This window comes from Balaenoptera acutorostrata, chromosome 17 (assembly GCF_949987535.1).
Source record: "Balaenoptera acutorostrata chromosome 17, mBalAcu1.1, whole genome shotgun sequence".
NCBI lineage: Eukaryota > Metazoa > Chordata > Mammalia > Artiodactyla > Balaenopteridae > Balaenoptera > Balaenoptera acutorostrata.
In genome coordinates this window covers 75,915,603-75,935,288 of record NC_080080.1, presented here as the reverse complement: position 1 = coordinate 75,935,288, position 19,686 = coordinate 75,915,603, and positions in this window count along the sequence as shown.

Genomic DNA, 19,686 nt, shown 5'->3' with positions numbered 1-19,686 from the left:
TAGATTTTTAGGAAACTTCATGACAATGAAGAGTGAACTGGGGACTCTATGAACGTCACAAATGGCAACAAAAGGTAAGAAGTCAACATGATAGATATAACTCTTGTTGATGAGAGATTAGAGCCTCAAATAGGCCATCTATGGTGGTTAATTCTCAGCTGGAAGGCAAGGAATTTTTTGACAATTTGGAGACTAGTTTCTGGGATATTGCCATTTCTAATATTACAATGTTTCCAGCTATTTAAAAAAGCATTATCTTTGTGAAATGTTTAGACAGATATTAGAATGAAGGACTATTAGACATTTCAATAGAATGTATTTTTATGATTTATTCCTTGAATTTTTCCCATGTTAATTTAATTGTTCTTTGTCTGACATCTCAAGCTATTTAGTAATGAAATTCATTCAAGGCTATGAATTTCCCTCTAAATAAAACTTTTGCTGAATTACCTAAGTGACATGTAGTTCCAATTATAATTAGTTTCTAGGTATTCTGTAATTACAATTTTGATTTTTTTCTAGAAAGTTAAGACTCATGCATTTTGTCCCCCACCCCCACCTCCCGGTGATTGGATTTATTTTCCATATGGTTAGATTTGTCTTATGCTTAACTTTGTTATTAATTTTTAGTTTTATAATATTGTTTTTGAAAATATTGACTAGCACAAGTTTTCTTTTTGTGTATTTATTGAGATGTTATTCATAGCATAATACCATGATTGCCAAATATAACCCCATTTTTCTTTAAAATCTGAATGAAGTAAAATTTGTTCCCTATAATACACATTCAATTATCTGCACCATCAATTATGATGTTTATATTTTCCAGTGTGGAAGTCAATTTTGTTGGTTTCTGGCCCATCTGTCTTTATGTATTCCATATCCTTTTGCAATCTATTCTGTCTTTTTTCTATTACTTTGTGCTTATATTTCTTTTTTTTTTAACATCTTTATTGGAGTATAATTGCTTTACAATGGTGTGTTAGTTTCTGCTTTATAACAAAGTGAATCAGCTATACATATACATATGTTCCCATATCTCTTCCCTCTTGCATCTCCCTCCCTCCCACCCTCCGTATCCCACCCCTCTAGGTGGTCACAAAGCACCAAGCTGATCTCCCTGTGCTATGCGGCTGCTTCCCACTAGCTATCTATTTTACATTTGGTAGTGTATATATGTCAATGCCACTCTCTCACTTCGTCCCAGCTTACCCTTCCCCCTCCCCATATCCTCAAGTCCATTCTCTACATCTGCGTCTTTATTCCTATCCTGCCCTGTGCTTATATTTCTACAGTGTGTAGTTTTTGCTTCTATAAAGGATCAAAAATTTTTTTTTGACATTTCTTTTTGGACTGTGTACTTCTGGATCCTGTTTCCTGTCTCTTGTTTTACAGAAGTTATTTATAGATATTACATTGCTTTTTCTTTGCTTATGCTCAAAAGAGGCAAAATCTGAAAGGGTTAAGATTTGTAATCTGATTGCAGTTGATTCACCCTCTGTCCACTTATTTGACTGTAGATACAACAGCTAAATGTCAGACTCACAAACACAGTTCATGGCCTAATTCCCAGTTTTGGGTAAATTCACTTAGTGCAAGTCAGTTCTAATGGGTAAACATTTCTTTCTAAGCCCATTTCATTTGGAACAGGAAAAACTATAATATCCACCAGATACCACTACCAAGGCTCTTTCATTTTCTAAAGTGATTTTTACTTGTAGAGAGAACTTCTAACAGAATACAGTGACCATGACCTTCGTCCTCTATTTTATATTTTATTTTATTTTATTGGCAGTCTCTTTAAAGATGTAGGAAAATGGGGTGCTAAGATGTGGAAAAGGCAGGAAAAGGGTTTGGGAAGAAGTACTATCCTTGTTTTACATTCTATACTTGAGAACTAAAAGGGTTGGCTACTTGTTTTCTAATTAACTAGGATACAATATTAGGAAAACAAAGATATGAGAATGCATGAAATATCATTTCCATTTTTTTCATAATTATCTGAAGTATACCATAAAGGGCAACTGAAGTTTTTTATTTCTTAGTTTAGTTCCACATATTTTTAACTAATGTCAGTTCTTCCTAGATTCTGGCATTATATCTCATGAAAGTCTGATCTTCCACATTGTAGATTCTATTCTTTCTTGGAAATTTTAGTGAGGAGTTGTGAGAAGTTCTAATATGACTGGGGTGAAGGAATCCTACTTATCAGATGCTCTTCTGAACTATCAATCCTTATAGATTAGCAAAAAGAATAAGTCATGGGAAAAAAGAACATTAAGTGTTTGAACTCTGATCTCTTCTATTACCTGCTGGTGTAACCACTATAAGCTACTGACTAGTTTGGCATCTTAGTTTCCTCATTTGTAAAATAGGAACATTAGAGTTCATGATCCCTAAATTTCACTTATGTCTAAAATACATGATTTGTTGTCTTGTTTATAGATCATGTATTATAGAGTCACATTTTCCAGACATAGGCAAAACTGATATTAAGGAAAGGTATGGAACTTATTTATTCCCAATTCCTCTCTGGAAGACTACTTCAGGCAACCAGCTTACTGGCCCGAGAACTTGCCACTTCTCCTTACTCCAGTCAGTCAAGGGAGAATGAGCCTGCTATGAGCCATTTAGACAGATTTTTAATTCTGTAGTAAGGTTTCTTGCTTATGGAGAGATATATATATATTAAATATATTTTTTAATTCTTATGCTTTTAAGGAAGATTTTTTTAAACTTGCTTACTTGTCTTTATGACACAGAAGACAGCATGATTCTCTCAAGATTTTGACATCCTTTTCTGTAAGTGGTCATCCATCCCAATGGTCTTTGATAGACAACAGCATGGTGTCTCTGTTTATCTTTGGGAAGGGAAAGAACTAGGTATCAGTTTAATGTTGAAGATAAAATTGTCTACTCATCTGTTTTTTGGGGGGTGGGTGGGAAACATCAACAACATGATTTTTAATTATTAAATATTTGAGGTTTTGTACAGTTTATGAGTCTAATTCACTTAGGAGAAGAAATCTATTATACAAAAATAATTTGACTATTCAAATATATTTGATAATTAATTAAACATATTCATAATGCTCATTTCTCATCTCACATACAATTACTTTATTTTCTTCTGGCTTGGATCAAGGCTGAGAACAAGCTTTCATGAAAAAGTGTTTGAAGTCTTCAAGAAAGTTGATACCACTAGCTTTTTCTATTACGATTTATGAAGAACAATTATCATTTCAGATCTGAAGTAGTTTTTACTATAAACAACAACCCTCTAACAAATTCAGGTGTTTTTCATTGCAAGTATTTTTTTCACAGGTGGATAAGTTAATATTTTTTCTACATTCCTTCCTTAGATTTCAGGTTCCAAGTACAAACTCTTTATTTTCCTAAGAATTACAGAGTGTATTCATTTTTAAGTCAAGGTAAGGCATGGAGAAGAGCACAGTTTCTCAACTTATTTTGGTAATAATTATGTAAATTTTAAAAGAAAAAAGATAAAAGCCTCTAATGGCACACACTGAGCGTGTGTTTAATTAGAAAAGTCAGACAAGATTTATAAACTAAAAAATCTAAATTAGCCTAGTTTAGAAGTTCCTGTGTCAAAAATAAAAGTTTAAAGAAGACTGTACCCTGTTTGCTTAGGGCAGTATTCTCAAAGTTTTCATGGTAAGAAGGAATCTCAATATTTGCCCAGCTTAGTGTGCAGAGCTCATCATAAAGGCCTTTTTATTACCACTGGGGCTCCTATATTTGTGGCTAGTAGCAGTTGCCTCTACCTGAATAGGGTCTAAGGAGAAGAAAAAAAAAAATCACTGTGGGCTTTTGAAAATAAGACTTACGTGCAATGAATGAATCATTATCATAGTCAAACTAACATTCTCCAGTTCATATCTAAAAGTCTTTCACAGCAACATCAATTGAAAACTGACAAAACAAACAAATGACAGGTATCAAAATCATTGTGCAAAGTGAATCCAAGTTACCAGCTGATGACTTAATAGAGTTTGAACTACTCTTTCCGATAAACTGAATTTTCTTTAAAGTTAAAAGTCCTTGTGGGGCTTCCCTGGTGGCGCAGTGGTTGAGAATCTGCCTGCTAATGCAGGGGACACGGGTTCGAGCCCTGGTCTGGGAAGATCCCACATGCCACGGAGCAGCTGGGCCCGTGAGCCACAATTGCTGAGCCTGCGCGTCTGGAGCCTGTGCCCCGCGACGGGAGGGGCCGCGATAGAGAAAGGCCCGCGCACCGCGATGAAGAGCGGTCCCCGCACCGCGATGAAGAGTGGCCCCCGCTTGCCGCAACTGGAGAAAGCCCTCGCACGAACCGAAGACCCAACACAGCCAAAAATAAATAAATAAATAAATAAATAAATAAGAAAATCCTTTAAAAAAAAAAATACACTGCTATAAAAAAAAAAAAAAAAAAAAAAAAAAAAAAAAAAAAGTCCTTGTGTTTGGACACTGGAGAGAAATACGCAGCCCTTGGAAATTACAAATGTAGGCAAACACTTCAAGACCATATTTTCATTAGCTCCCTTTTATGACTGCACTATCCAACTTAATGCCTGACATTTCTGTTTAATTTTGTAAATTTCTTTGTCACGGTTATGATAATATGAATAACAAGGATAATGTCACTGAAGGTGTTCAGCATTGTTATTGACTGTGTGTCAAATATTGCACACTTTTCTTTTAGATGCTGAGTTTGAGAAGATCTGAGAAGTGAAGTGATTTGCCCAGGTATTCAAGGTTCCTTCATGTTTAAAATAAAATCAATACTTTTTCTATTTAAGAAGATAACTGTTTTCTTGCAAATACAAATTTTTCATATCTAAGGCCAAATATTCTAATCTAAAATACTGGACAAGCAGGGACTAAGTGTTAAGTCATTTTTAAGGCACAACTTAAAAACATCTCCATGTAACCTAGCCTCCCTGGTTTCTGTCCTTTCGGAGTACTTTGTAACTCTGGTGAAAGCACTTAGCAAATTATTTTTGTGCCTAGGTTTAATCCCTTATTTGTTGATTCTTTGAGGTGAACCTTGACTTAGTCATTTCCCTAAAGCTGTGAGCACAATGGCTAGGTTGTTGAAATGATTTAAATAATTATTGCAAATGGAAATCCAAGCAACTTTATAGTTTTGACGACAGCCAAAAAAACCCAAGCGAACCCTGCTATTTATCATTCTTGTTTCACCTTCTTCATCAACACTGGAATAGGGCCAAATATCCAAATTAATGGGAAGTGACATGGAAAGCTTCATACTATAAATGTAAATCTGCTGTCTTTTAAAAAACATGCTATTTTGGATCCAAATCCTATGTTCTATCCTTCCAACAAGTAAGTAATCAAGATTACTAACAAATGCAAAATATAGACCTGACATCATCCTCAAAATTTTTGAGGTAGTTTATTAATGAGATATATGTTTGAATGAAAAACTATTTATAGTATAATTGCACATTGGAAAGGAGATCAAAATTTGATATAAGAAGTCAAACGGAATAAGAAATTTTACATAACATTTTGATGAATGGGTAATTGGAGTATGTGGTTAAAATATTTTTCTGCATTTTCATCCATTTATCCACAAATATTTGTTGAAATATGACAATGTGCCAGGAACTGTTCAGGGAGAGAACTATCCTCTTGCAAATAGAAATCCTCCTATATGTTCTATGTGGGACATCCATCAAACTATGCTTTGGCTTTTCTTTAACTCACTTTGGAGGAATTGATACTCTACCTATTTACTTCCCTCTTTTCTCTCTCCCTCTAACAGAATATTTATTCAACATTTTAATATGCTACCATCTTAAAACACGTGCGTGCGCGCACACACACACACACACACACACACACACACATGACTCCCATATCCTTCTCCAGCTACTCTTATTGCCCCTCACAGCTAACTTCCTGAAAAATGATTATTTCTCATTCCTTATTCCATTCCAGTCTGACCTCCACTTATATGATTCCAACAAAACAGAACTTACTAAAGGCATCAAAGTTCACATTAATCCAAATTCAGGGGACACAGTGAATTCTCACTGTGCTTGACTCACCAGCAGAATTTGATACTGCCGACCATTTCCTCCTACTTGAAAAACACTTTCCTTGGTTTCTTTTCTCCTTAATCCTCCCATGGATTCTTCTAGGTAATCCATATTTGTTGCTATTGTAAATGGTATTTTTCTTTGTATTTCAATTTCTGATTGTTCCTTGCCTGTATATAGACACATAACCGACTTATATATATGGCAATTATGAAAGTTACTATAAATATCTATATGCAGGTTTTGGTGTGGACAGAAGTTCTCAGCTCCTTTGAGTGAATGCCAAGGAGCATGATTACAGGATCATACAGTGAGAGTATGTTTAGTTATGTAATAAACCACCAAACAGCCTTGTTTGGTACAGTGGCTCTACCATTTTGCATTCCCACCAGCAATGAACGAGAGTTCCTGTTGCTCCACATCCTTGTCAACATTTGGTGTTGTCAGTGTTCTGAATTTGGCCATTCTAATAGTGGTGCAGTAATATCTCATTGTTGTTTTAATTTACATTTCTCTGATGACATATGATGTAAAGCAGCTTTTCATTATTTGCCATCTGTATATCTTCTTTGGTGAGGTGTCTGTTCAGATCTTTGGCCCATTTTTTAATTGAATTATTTGTTTTTCTGTGTCTATTTTGGATAACAGTTCTCTATAGATATATCTTTTGCAAATATTTTCTCCCAGTCTAAGGCTTGTCTTGTCCTCTTCATATTGTCTTTCACAGAGCAGTTTTGTTTTTTTTTTTTTCATTTTCTGCTTTGCTTTTGCTGATTGTGGCTGAGATCTGCCCTGAAATCTCTGGTAGTGTCCAGCCTTGGGAACTTGTTTGGATCTGTGGTGGTTTCAATAAATGGGCACACACTTTTTGACACTCTTAGCATAAAGAGGTGATGTTTATATCTCTTACCCTTAAATCTGAGCATACTTGTGACTCACTGTGATGACAGAATTCAGTGGAAGTTATGCTGCCTGATTTTTGAAGCTGTCAGAAAGAATGAAACAGCTTCTTCGTTGTTCTCTGGGACACTCATTTTTGGGATCCTGGGCTCCAGATAAGGGGTCTGAATACCTTGAAGTCACCCTGCTGTGAGAGAATCCAGGCCAAATAGCCACATAAAATATTTCAGTTTACCACCTCAGCTAAGGTCCTAGTTGCAACCAGCATCAACTGTATGACATGTGAGAATATTCTCACATCCAGTCATCAAGGTACCCCTAGCAATTGGGCTTCCAAGGTGGGGCTCTTCACATCATGGAGCCATCCTCACTGTGCCCTGTGTGAATTCCTTACCCATAATATCCACGAGCATAATAAAATGGCTTTTTAAAGCCATTAACTTTAGGAGGAATTTGTTTCCTATTGGGAGGGCTCTTAGTCCTCTTCCTGTGAATGGAAACTAGCCTGACCCTCTCATACACTAGCTGGGATTGTGCCATTCACAGGATTATTTTTGCATAATTCCTTAATTCCCACCTGTCTAAGTTGACTCCCAAATATTAACCCTTGTCAGGACTTCCTAAGTTGGAAATTTCCCAGGTAAATGAGTTCATCTGTATCAGAACATAATAACCCAGGTAATTCTCTCAGTGATTATGAAATGAGTAAATCATGTGTATTTTGACACTTCAATTTTTAACCTAATAATTTATGGTTTGACTGTTTCACGATATACTTTATTTTCTGAAGATTGCTCTGACTGTGATCTATGGATGTGAGTAAAAGGAGCAGCACAGTATGGGCTTTTTCACGTGAATAAATACTGATGATCCTTTGATGACCATCGATAACTGTTATCCAATGAACAACTTCAACTCTCAGGCTCATAGTCCCAAGAAAATCCTCGGATCAAAGAGTCCTTCCATGCTTCATGGCTACATGCCAGGTTGCTCTGCTGAGTGATTCCCTAGCTACCTCTGGATGGGCTAGATTTGTGGTACATCAAGTGGAAATTCGAAAGGATTTCTTTTAGTCTTGCTGCATGAGGTACGCCCCATTTCACGTTCAATATGCAGCAGATATTGTGGGCTGTCCAAGTGTAATTCATGTTCAAGAGAGCAGCTTTGCAGTAAACGTCTTTTCAATGCTGGAAATCTAGCTATTAGTCCATGTCCTTCTATTTATTTCTCGGAAAAACAGAGTACAAAGAAACACTATATGAAGGCAGATATAACATCATGAGTGGGTCCAGGTCTGGGAGTTAGATGGAGTGGTCAGTTCCCCTAAATAGGAAAGCACTACTTTTAAAAACTTTAGTTTAATCTAGAGTTCACAGGAATTCTAAGAACAAATTATGTCCTCACGCCATTAATTGGCCTAAGATTACACTCCAAGAAGGTTAAAGACCTAGGATTTCAACTCAGTTGTCTGAATTGTAAGGTTACTTTAAGAAATATTTTCCTTGTTTCAGGTTGTATCTTTTTAATTGGTCTGTAAAAATAATTCATCAGGTGAAATGTTAAAATTACAAATGGATTTTCAATGAACAAAATAGTTGATACAAATCAGCGAAAGTCAGCATGATAGGTATTGTCATAACATAAAAGGTAGGTAAAAAATCAATAACTTCTGAATGTGTAGGAAGATCTGAGGATCAGAATTAGACTTAGAATGGAAAAGATTCATGTGGAAGGTCAATTAAAAAATCAGTCTATTAAAATTTTGAATATAGTTGCTGTGTTTGGGGACCTGTGAACCACAGTAGAATGAAATAGATAGAGATCTGACCATGAAAACATTTAGGAAAACCATTCTGGATTTCAGCACAAAAAGAAATACTCTTAATTAATCTGTTGGCATAATGAGTACAGATATTGGATTCCTGTTATGAGAAATGAGTACTTTCTAAAACATAGGATTTATCACTTCAGCTATTCTGAAAGCCAGAGCAAAATTTGGAACATGATGAATGTTATTTTTACTTAAAGATCTTTACCAAACCCAAACAACAAATGTCTGACAATATTCTGGAAAAAAATTATCTGGTGATGTCTTGTTTAGTAATTACTGATTGAATTAGTGAATCAAGAATGGGATTCCGTTTAGGGTCTCCATAAATTATATTTGACATCTAAAATATATTGTCACATTTTTCTGTTGACAAAAGTAAGTTGCTGTTTTTAACTTTGTGGTGACATCAGTTTGGAATAATCTGACCTCCTGTGATATATTTTACTTTTATGTTATGAAAGTTATAAAGAGGATTCACTGTCTTTTATTATTACAACTCCGGCTCTGGTTCTGGCCATTGTATTTCCTAATTATGCTCAGAGAATGGCTTCTTATCAAGGTAGTATACTTATGAATAATGTTCTTTGTGTGGCTTCTGTAGTGGACAAGTTAGATTTCTTCTGACATCAGCCAGCAATAAATTAGCTTCCAATTTGGCTGTGTTCTAGAAGACTGAAAGATTTACTTTGTCAACATCCTTGCATTCGGATGAAAGTAACTTCCTTTAGGTTTTATTTGCTTTTTACCTGAGGCACTGGACACTTTCCAGAGTTCCTAACCGTCTTCTACTTGCCATTTAAGGAGACAAACTGTATTTTTCTATACCTCAGGTTGTGAAATTTGTTTTGTTTTGTGTTTTGTTTTAAACTTATTTAAACCGATACTGATTAGTCATGTTCTTTTAAAAATAGTTACACTTGGCTAGGAAGTCTGAACATGACCTTAAGTTGCTCAAGGATTCCACAAAAATAAATTCTAGAACATTATGTGAAACGATTTAAGTAAAAAGCCCTGGATTCCAAGTAGATACTAACAGTTGGGAGATAAACAATATGGTGGTAGATAGAGAAATAATCGTTTCCTTATGGATACTATTACTGCAAGAAAATAATTCTGATGAAGTGTGATTCATGCCAGTAGGTTCTTGCTAGAAGATTTTCATGACATAACTGGTATTTTTAAAAAGCATACATGTTAGGATTAAAATTCCCTACTGTGGTATATGGAAATTGTTAAGCCTTATTTTAAATTGAGCTTCTTAACTTCCTAAAGATTAACTTAAAAAAACCATAATACATTTATTTGAAAGTACAATAATTATGGAGAATGAGTTTATTAGGTGGGACAAACATTTAGAAGAATAATTGCTATTAATGGCACTTTTTGATTTTTGGTGGATTAATTCTTTGTAATCAGTTGGAAACTTACTAACATAAAATAAGTTATGATGTTAAATTTCTTTTTGTAACTTATTATTATGAAGATCATAACAAACATGCTAATGTGTCCAGAAGAATTTCAGCTAATGTAGGGGAAGAAAAAAAACAAACTAACACCCTCAACTCATTTTAAATAACATTGAAATCGTGTTGACTTTGCTTCAAAGTACATGCATCAGTTTTCCTTAACACTTAGCTTGTACTTGAATTTCTCAGAACTTCTCTTTGGTTGCAAATTCAGCACATGATTATTTAGTGGAACACAACTGATTCAAGGTAAAGTGAAGTTATCTATGTGTTTCCCAAAGACGGTCTTAAAAGCCATATTATCTATATGAAAAAAAAATACTGAAATCAAATATTTTGTCGAAGAAAGCATGTTCTCTCAGTTTAAAAGATGGCATTCTGCCAAAATGAATGATTTGTTTTCATTAATGTAAGAGCTAAACAATCTGTCTTGGTGGATTTCCACCCTTGTCTTGTGTGTGTTCTGTCACCATCAACACTAGCTCCAGACACAGAGTCAATAGTTCTTTGCTGGGCAGTGCAAGTCCGGCGGGGAGCAAGAGGAGACACCGCTTCACAAGAGGGGATGGAGCTTAGACCAGGAATGCTGGACTGTGTAGAAGCTGAAGCAACTTCTGCAAAAAAGGACCCACAGTTGGAAATAAAGTCAAAGTAACTGTGGGCATCCAGGGAAGTCTCTATCTGGAAGAGCATGCTGCGATATAGCTCCCAAAGTGCAGAGTAAATTTAAAGGATGTATGAGAAGTGATCCAGTTTGTCCAAAGAATCCAACTGAGGGATGGGAGGCTAAGGTGAATGGGTACAGTGTCCAGCAGCTGAGGAATGAGCTGGCAATAAAGGGAAGTGACAAGTCACAGTCAATGAGCTGGAATGGCAGGCACATTTCTTCTCTGGACTTGACTGCTCTTGGGGAAATGAGCACAAGACAGGTAGATCAAGAAGCTCTGAGTATTCAAGGTACTTGAGATAAAGGGTCCAAGAGGATAAGGGCAAGGAAGTTCATCTTCCCATTTACTCTTCAGTATTGCTTTAGAAAGTATTATTACCCCATTTAGAGATGAACAAATGTTCAGTTTGATTTTGTTGTTGTTGTTTGTTGTTGCAGACAGAGTGTCCCACTTCCAGTGTAGCTCTGACAACTTTCCCCAGGTCCAGACATCATCTTGAGCATTTTCTTCTACTTTTGCTCTCTAAATTTTAAAAGTTTGGATATACAACTTGCCAGATTTCATAAAAAATATTTTACCAACTCTATTAGCAAAGTGACAGATTTTTGGTAGTTTTTCGTTAAAATATTTAGTGGTTATTAAACATAGATTTCCTTTACCATTTAACTGAAACTAGAATTATTTTAGTGTAACTTTAACAATTACAACAGTTCATAAAGCACTAGGGGGAAAATTCATTGGGTAACTAGCCAAGCATGCAGCACAGAGTCTGTTATAAATATCGAAGATGAATTTGTCATAAATCACTAGATTTAGAACATAAAATACCCTTGTGCATGAAGTATACATAAACTACGACATTCTTATGTTACATATGCACCACAGAGGTACAGCAGCAAACTAAGTTTAGAAGAGCTTGCCAGCTTTTCCTTCCAGTTATCAGGCGCCAAATGTGTCTTTAACTATTGCTTATAAAACCATCAGGAAAGAATAACATCCTAAGTACAGATTCAGTTTTATGATGATCATAGGAGGGAAACTATATATATAAAATCTCCATTACAGAGTGTCTTCTGGGGCATGATGAATACAGAAGTCTGCATTTATGCTGTACACTGATTGTGATCTCATCTTTATCCAATAACCCGAGAAATCAACATTGCCATTTTTGAACAAAAGATAGAAAACAACCTGAAATTACTTAGGTTGCAATTAAGAGTTCTATTTTTTTTTTCTTTTTATAAATTTATTTATTTATTTTTGGCTGCACGCGGGCTTTCTCTAGTTGCCGTGACCGGGGGCTACTCTTCGTTGCCGCGAGAGGGCTTCTCATTGCGGTGGCTTCTCTTGTTGCAGAGCACGGGCTCTAGGTGCACGGGCTTCAGTAGTTGTGGCTCGCGGGCTCTAGAGAGCAGGCTCAGTAGTTGTGGTGCACGGGCTTAGTTGCTCCAAGGCATGTGGGATCTTCCTGGACCAGGGCTCGAACCCATGTCCCCTGCATTGGCAGGTGGATTCTTAACCACTGCGCCACCAGGGAAGTCCGAAGAGTTCTATTTTTATTAGAGCCTTACAGTAGATCCAGGAAGAAATTTGTGAATTTATAGAGTATAGTTTTGTTATATGTGGACAAACTCCAGTTAAACAAAAATAGAAAGCACTGTATAAAACCATGAATATAAAGTTAGATAGGATTTGCTGGCAGAGAGAAATTAAGTTCTATACCCCCCAAAATAGTGTGAGTTTGCAACTGTCTATAAATACACTAGTTGCCAAATACCAAATAGCACAAATGACTTGTTTAATATTGCTTAACTGCAAGAAATATTTTTTAATGTCCACCAAAAATATTGGGTGTAATTATTATATTTATCAGAGCTCTAAAGCTGAAAACCTAATGATTAAACATTTTCCAGAAACTAATATAAATCAAACACTTGTTTTCTAACCATGTCAATGAACTGAGGCTTAAATTTGTGTCAAAGGAGAATCGGAAAACTTAAAATGTCAAATCCAAGTAAATTTTTTTTTTTTTTAAATTAGAAGGCCATTGATAGATGTGCAGGGGGAGGGAGGTTCTGATTTCACATTGGTGTTACTTTTGGTCTAGCCACGAAGGAGAAGGACTTTGAGTACCCTCTAGCAGAGAAAAAGGGAGAAAAAAATAAGCGAAAATGGGGAGGTGCAGCCACATGACGACTCAGAAATCAATATATATTCTGTATGGAGCACACTTGCATCCACCACTTCCTATCTACAATGACTAAATTGAAGGTAAAATACACACACCCTGTATCTCTTTGTTCCCCTTAAGCTTCACATTAATAGGCTAAGGATATGCATTCTCCTTATATGTAGTTAAACAAATAGAAGGATAAGGAAAAAAATACATACGTAGGCTCTATAATATGGTCATTTAAAAATAAAGTGAACATAATTTCATTTAGTACCATTGTGTTTGATCTCTAATAGGGCTTCATGCCTGACCAAGAAAGTTATGACTGTGTTAAGAAAATTAAAAAAATTTTAAGTAGATTATTTGTGCTTTGGGATCTAGTACTTAGGATAACCATTCCTTAGGCAGAAGATTCTAAAATCAACTTGACTTTCTAACTCATTAATTTCTACGACTAACACAAAGTTGGGAGTACTAGAAGCTATATTTTCTGGATGTAAGGTAATCAAGGTTCTATAACTTTATTACAGTTGTTCTTTAGTGTCGTACAGTGGCCTTTGGATATGAATCTACCTTGCCAAACAGAAAAGGCAGAAACTGAATTTTTGCCTTCTAGCATTAAAGTGGCCTGGTGATAAAATAAATAGGAAAAGAATATTCATATCCATTTCAAGCTATTTTATTTAAATGTCTAAATATTCCCACTAAATTTTTCTGAGCTTGGAAAACTGAACATTCACTCTGCTCATAGGTTTAATATAAGTTTGGAACTCATGGGGAAAGTAGACGTTTAACTTCTTTTTTGCCATTATTAGTTATCACAAGTATCTCATTGTTTATCATCCAGTGCCAATTTATGACTAAAGAATATAATATGACTGCCTTCAGCTCAGATTATTTCATTGCCATTTAAAAAGTAAGGTATTTTGGGAATTCCCTGGCCATCCAGTGGTTAGGACTTCACGCTTTCACTGCCGAGGGCACGGGTTCAATCCCTGGTGGGGGAACTAAGATCCCACAAGCTGCACGGCGCGGCCAAAAGAAAAAGTAAGGTATTTTGCACAAGACTTGCTTGGAAATTGAGCATCCATACATGCCAGCTGTCTGCTTTTAAAGCAACTATCTCCATGTATTGTGTGTAGTCTAGTACATAAAACCAATCTTATCCTACACATGTAATAACTAAATCTCTCCTTTTGAAGTTGCAAGAACAAATGTGGAAATGAATTTTACTTATTCACCACTGAGCAGTTATTTCTCAATCTCTGTTCATGATTTTCCATTTTCTTCACATGAGAGTATACATTTCCATCACAGGAAACCAAAAAAGAAAAGCAAGCAATTGAACAACAATAACAACAAAAATCTTAACATTCTACAAACTGTAATTTAAGACATTTTCTGAAGTAAAAGATGGCTTGAAACTACTTATTGAAAGCGCCTGCCATATTTTCTAGAGAAACCAACACAATGGCTGTTGTAGGCAGCCTCTAAAAGGGCTCCCAATTGTTTCCATCTCCTGTCATTCATGTCCCTGTGTGTTCCCCTCTTCCCTCTTGAGTGTTGGCTGGATCTAGTGAGTCACTTCAATTGATAGAATATAGCTCCCAAGATTCCGTTATAAAAAATGTGACTTCTGTCTTGTTCTCTCTCTCTTCCCTTCTCCCCTGCCCCGTTCTGTGTGGGAAGCAACTTGTCATGTTATGCATAGTCTTATGCAGAGACCTTTTTCTGCATATAACTAATGTCTTCAGCCAATAGCCAGTGAGACTTGCCAGTAGCCATGTGAATGACCTAGGAATTGGGTCTTCTGGGGCCAACTGGCTGGGAAGTGGAATCTCCCTAGTCAAGCACTGAGATGACTAGCTCCAGCAACACCTTGACTGCAGCCTTGTAAAAGCTTCTGCGTCAGACACACTCCATCGAGCTGGATTTGGATTTCTGACTCATAGAAACTATCAGATAATAAATATTTGTTGTTTAAAGCTGCTAAGGAAAAGGTAAGTAATACAATGAATAATGCCAAAACATATGCTAGTTTTCCTGGGCATCCAGGAAAAACACACAAAGTGACTTAGGAAATCAGATTGTTATTGATTTTTTTTTTTTGACAGCAATACCTTACGATAAATAAGAACAGGAAATGTGACCTATGAATTTTATATCCAGGACACTGGGGAATATTTTTCTCGTGAATCTTTTCTAAGGAATCTACTAGTGAATTAGCTTCAGACAATCAAAATGATGAGTAAAACATTGACATAGGACTATTTTACTGCATAAAATTGTTCTGCTCTGACCTGACTTTTCTGAAAGGGGTTCTTGTCCATTCTCTTACTGTAATCCAGCAACTCTAATGAGCTGATGATCTTCTAGGGACCTTCATCCGTTCATGTTGATAGTCTGGCCTTATACAAGTAGGTTTGGATTTGTTACAAATTCAGTTTTCAAAACTATGAGGTAAAATATAAAGAAAAGCAAGTGAATAAGTTTAAAAAACTGGAGACATGATTTTCCAGGCAAAGTGAAGAAATCTGATTCACAGGGCATTGAGTAGGACACACAGGAGGACTTACCTCAGTGGTAGGGAATATTAATCCCAAACTGAGACTGTTTTGGTCTCACCTAACAAATCTTAATATTAAGACTTGATAGGATCAAATGGTTTCCAAATAACTTAACAGTGTCCCCAAAACAAAGCTCAAGAATACCTATAGGTATACCAAAATATCCAGCATCCAAAAGATAAAATTTACAAGTTTTGTCATTCATTCAAATTTTACCAGGCATGAAGAAAAGTGGGAAAATACAACCGACAATGAAGAGAAAAGTCAATCAACCAGAAATGATTCAGGACTGACACAGGTGTTAAAATTGTCAGGTGACAACACTAACTGCATTCTATATGTTCAAAAGTTAATTAGAAACATGGAAGATTTTTATAAAGCTACAAATTAAACTTCCAGAGGAGAAAACTACAATGTGTGAGATGGAAATACACTGGTTAGAATTAAGGGTCTATTAAGTATTGCAGAATAAAAAATTAATAAAGGGCTTCCCTGGTGGCACAGTGGTTAAGAATCTGCCTGCCAATGCAAGGGACACGGGTTCAAGCCCTAGCCCAGGGAATATCCCACATGCTGCAGAGCAACTAAGCCCGTGTGCCACAACTACTGAGCCTGCACTCTAGAGCCTGCAGGCCAAAACTACTGAGCCCACGCACTGCATCTACTGAAGCCCACGCACCTAGAGCCCGTGCTCCACCACAAGAAAAGCCACAACAGTGAGAAGCCCACGCACAGCAACCAAGAGTAGCCCCCGCTCGCCACAACTAGAGAAAGCCCGTGTGCAGCAATGAAGACCCAACGCAGCCAAAAATAAAAATTAATTAATTAATTTTTAAAAAATTAATAAAATTTAAGACAGAATAGGATATTCCAAAATGAAGAACAGAGAGAAAAGAGAATTGAGAAAAACAAACAGAGCATCAGTGATCTGTGGGATGCTTTCAAACACGCTAATGTACAATATTTGTAACTGGAGCCCCCACAGGAGGGGGACCAAAAAAATTTTTGAAGAAACAATGGACAAAACTCCAAATTTGATGAAAATTATAAACCCACTGATCAAAGAAGATGAAGAAAACGCTAAGCACAAGAAATATGAAGAAAATTATACCAAGATACATCAGAAGAAAAATACAGCCCTTGAACAACATGGGGTTAGGGGCAGTGACCCTCCATGCAGCCGAAAATCCACATATAACTTTATAGTCAGCCCTTTGTATCCACAGTTCTCTATCAGTGGATTCAACCAACCACAAATTGAGTAATACTGTAGTACATATTTATTGAAAAAAATTGCATATTAGTGGATCCATGCAGTTCAAACCCGTGTTGTTCAAGGGTCAACTGTAATGAGAAAGAGAAAATCTTACAAGCAGGCAGGAAAAAAGGCACATTCCATACAGAAAGACAAAGATAAGAATGAGAGCAAATTTCTTGTTGGAAACAATGCAAGTTAGAATACACTGGAGAAAAGACTTTAAAGTACTAAAAGGGGGGAAAAAAAAAAAACCTGTCAACAAGGAATTCTAAACCCAGCAAAAAATACCTTTCAGAAATGAAGGAGAAATAATAACTATTCCAGATGTACAAAAGCTGAAAGAATTCATCACTGGAAGACTGGTAGTACAGGAATGTTGAAGAAAGGCCTGTGACAGAAAGAAAATCATATCAGATGGAAATAAGAATCTACACAAAGGAATGAAGAGCATCAAAAATGGTAACTCTGTAATATTATTTTCTTATTATTTAAAAATCTTTAAAAGGTAATTGATTTTTAAACAGAAATAATAGTAATGTATGGGCACAATAACATATGTAAAAGTAAAATATATGACCATAATAGCACAAAGATCAGGAGGAGAGTAATAGAAACATGCTATTGTAAAGCTGTAGTACTATAAATGAAATGATGTAATATCACTTGAAGGTAGACTGCCAAAAAGTTAAAGATGCTCATTATGATTATTAAAGCAATCACTAAAATAACAAAACAAAGAGTTATGGCTAGTAAGTCAACAAAGAAGTTAGAATAGAATTTGTGATAGTTAATTTTACATGTCAATCTGGTTAGGCCACAGTACCTAGATATTTGGTTTAACATTATTCTAGATGTTTCTGTGAAGTAAAGTAAAACAATAAATTAACCATACCAGTAATCACACTAATTACAAATAGTCTAAATATTCCCATTAAAAGACAGAGTTGTCAGATCAGAGTTTAAAAAGTAAGACTCAATGTTACGATCCCTACAAGTAACACACCTTAATAATAGAGACACAAATAGGTTAAAAGTATTAGCATCGCAATGATATAGCATGCTAAAATTAATCAAAAGAATAATGGAGTGACTATATTAATATGAGACAAAGCGGATTTCAGAGCAAAGAATGTTACCAAGGTTAAAGAAGATTGTACTGTAAAGAAAAAGCTGTCATATATGTACTGAATAACAGAGATTAAAAATATAGAAGAGAGAACAAATGGACATGTGAGGAGAAATATATAGATAAATCCACAATTATGGCACGAATATCTCTGGAAATTTCCCAAATGTGTGGACACAAGGTAACACATTTCCACGTAATACATGCATTAAAGGAGAAAAACAAAATATACATGAAAATTATTTTAAATTGAATCAAAATAAAAACACAGGATGAACTTAAAGCAACATATTTGGGAAAATGTATCACATCAAATCACTGTATTAGAGAAGTGAAATTCTCAAAACATTCATTTAATCTTTCTTTCACTTTAAACAACTAGAAAAAGAAAAGCAAACTAATCACAATAAGTAGAATAAAGACATAGTAAAGATCAGATCCACTGCCAATGGAATAGAAAACAGAAAAACAGCAGAGAGCACCAAAGACATCAGATTTTGGTTGAGAATATCTATAAAATTGATAAACTTCTAGCTAGACTGATCAAGGAATCAAAAGAGAGGAGACACTCTCTTTTGTTTAGTTTATAAACATCAGGAATGAGAAAGGGACCACCCCTACAGTTTTTAGAGATATTAAAAGGAAAACAATGGCATAATATGAGAAACTTTATAGCAGTGAATTCTATAACAGAAGAAATGGACAAATTCTTTGAAAGACATAAACTACTAAAGCCCACTAAAGAAGAAATAAATAGGATAACCTAGGAAATTCCTAGGAATAGAGTTAATGACTGTTCATTACTGCTTGCAAACACTTTACAATGAAAACAACACCACTTTGGGAAAAGTGTCAGAGAGAAATGTTGTTGTAGGGTTCAGTGTGTGTGTCTGGGGCTGAGTTTGGGGTGGGAGGATTGTAGCAGGGTAGAATAGTTACCATTCAAGAATGTGGAGATTGGAGGTTGGGAGAGAAGAGTCAAACTATTGGGTGAATAGGAAAACCTCCAAATGAGACAGAAAAATAGTAAAAGAGGAGTCTCTTTTAAAAGGAAGACCTGATGAGGAAGAGTTTGAGAGAACATGAAGAAATTTAACAACAAGACAAACCCAAGTCAACGTAAAACTTTTTTCAATGTAAAACAGTTCATGAAAACTTAAACGTAGATATAAGTCCATGTGTATGGAATGTTTACAGTAATATACCTAATATTTTCGAGTGCTTACTCTGTGCTGTGTACTGTTAAGTGCTGTATAGGTCTGGGGTTCAATTATTCCTCCTATGTTGGAGATAAAAAATTGGAGATGCACAGGGTTGATAACTTTTTCTAAATCAAAAAGAGTCTGGATTCTAACCAATCAGATGATGATGATGATGATGATGATGCCAACAGTAAGAAAAAAATCAACTTCAAATGTGCCAGCACTTTATGTTCATTATCTCAATTAATCCTCGTACAATTTATGAGATAAGGTACTACTTTTACCTTATCATTTTACCTTCTTCATTTTACAGATAAGGAAACTGAAATATGGGGTTTAAGAAATTTTCCCATATCATAAATGTTTATCTACTGTTTCACTCTAGGAAGACTTGAGGGAAGATGGTCTACCTGAACCACTGTTTTGC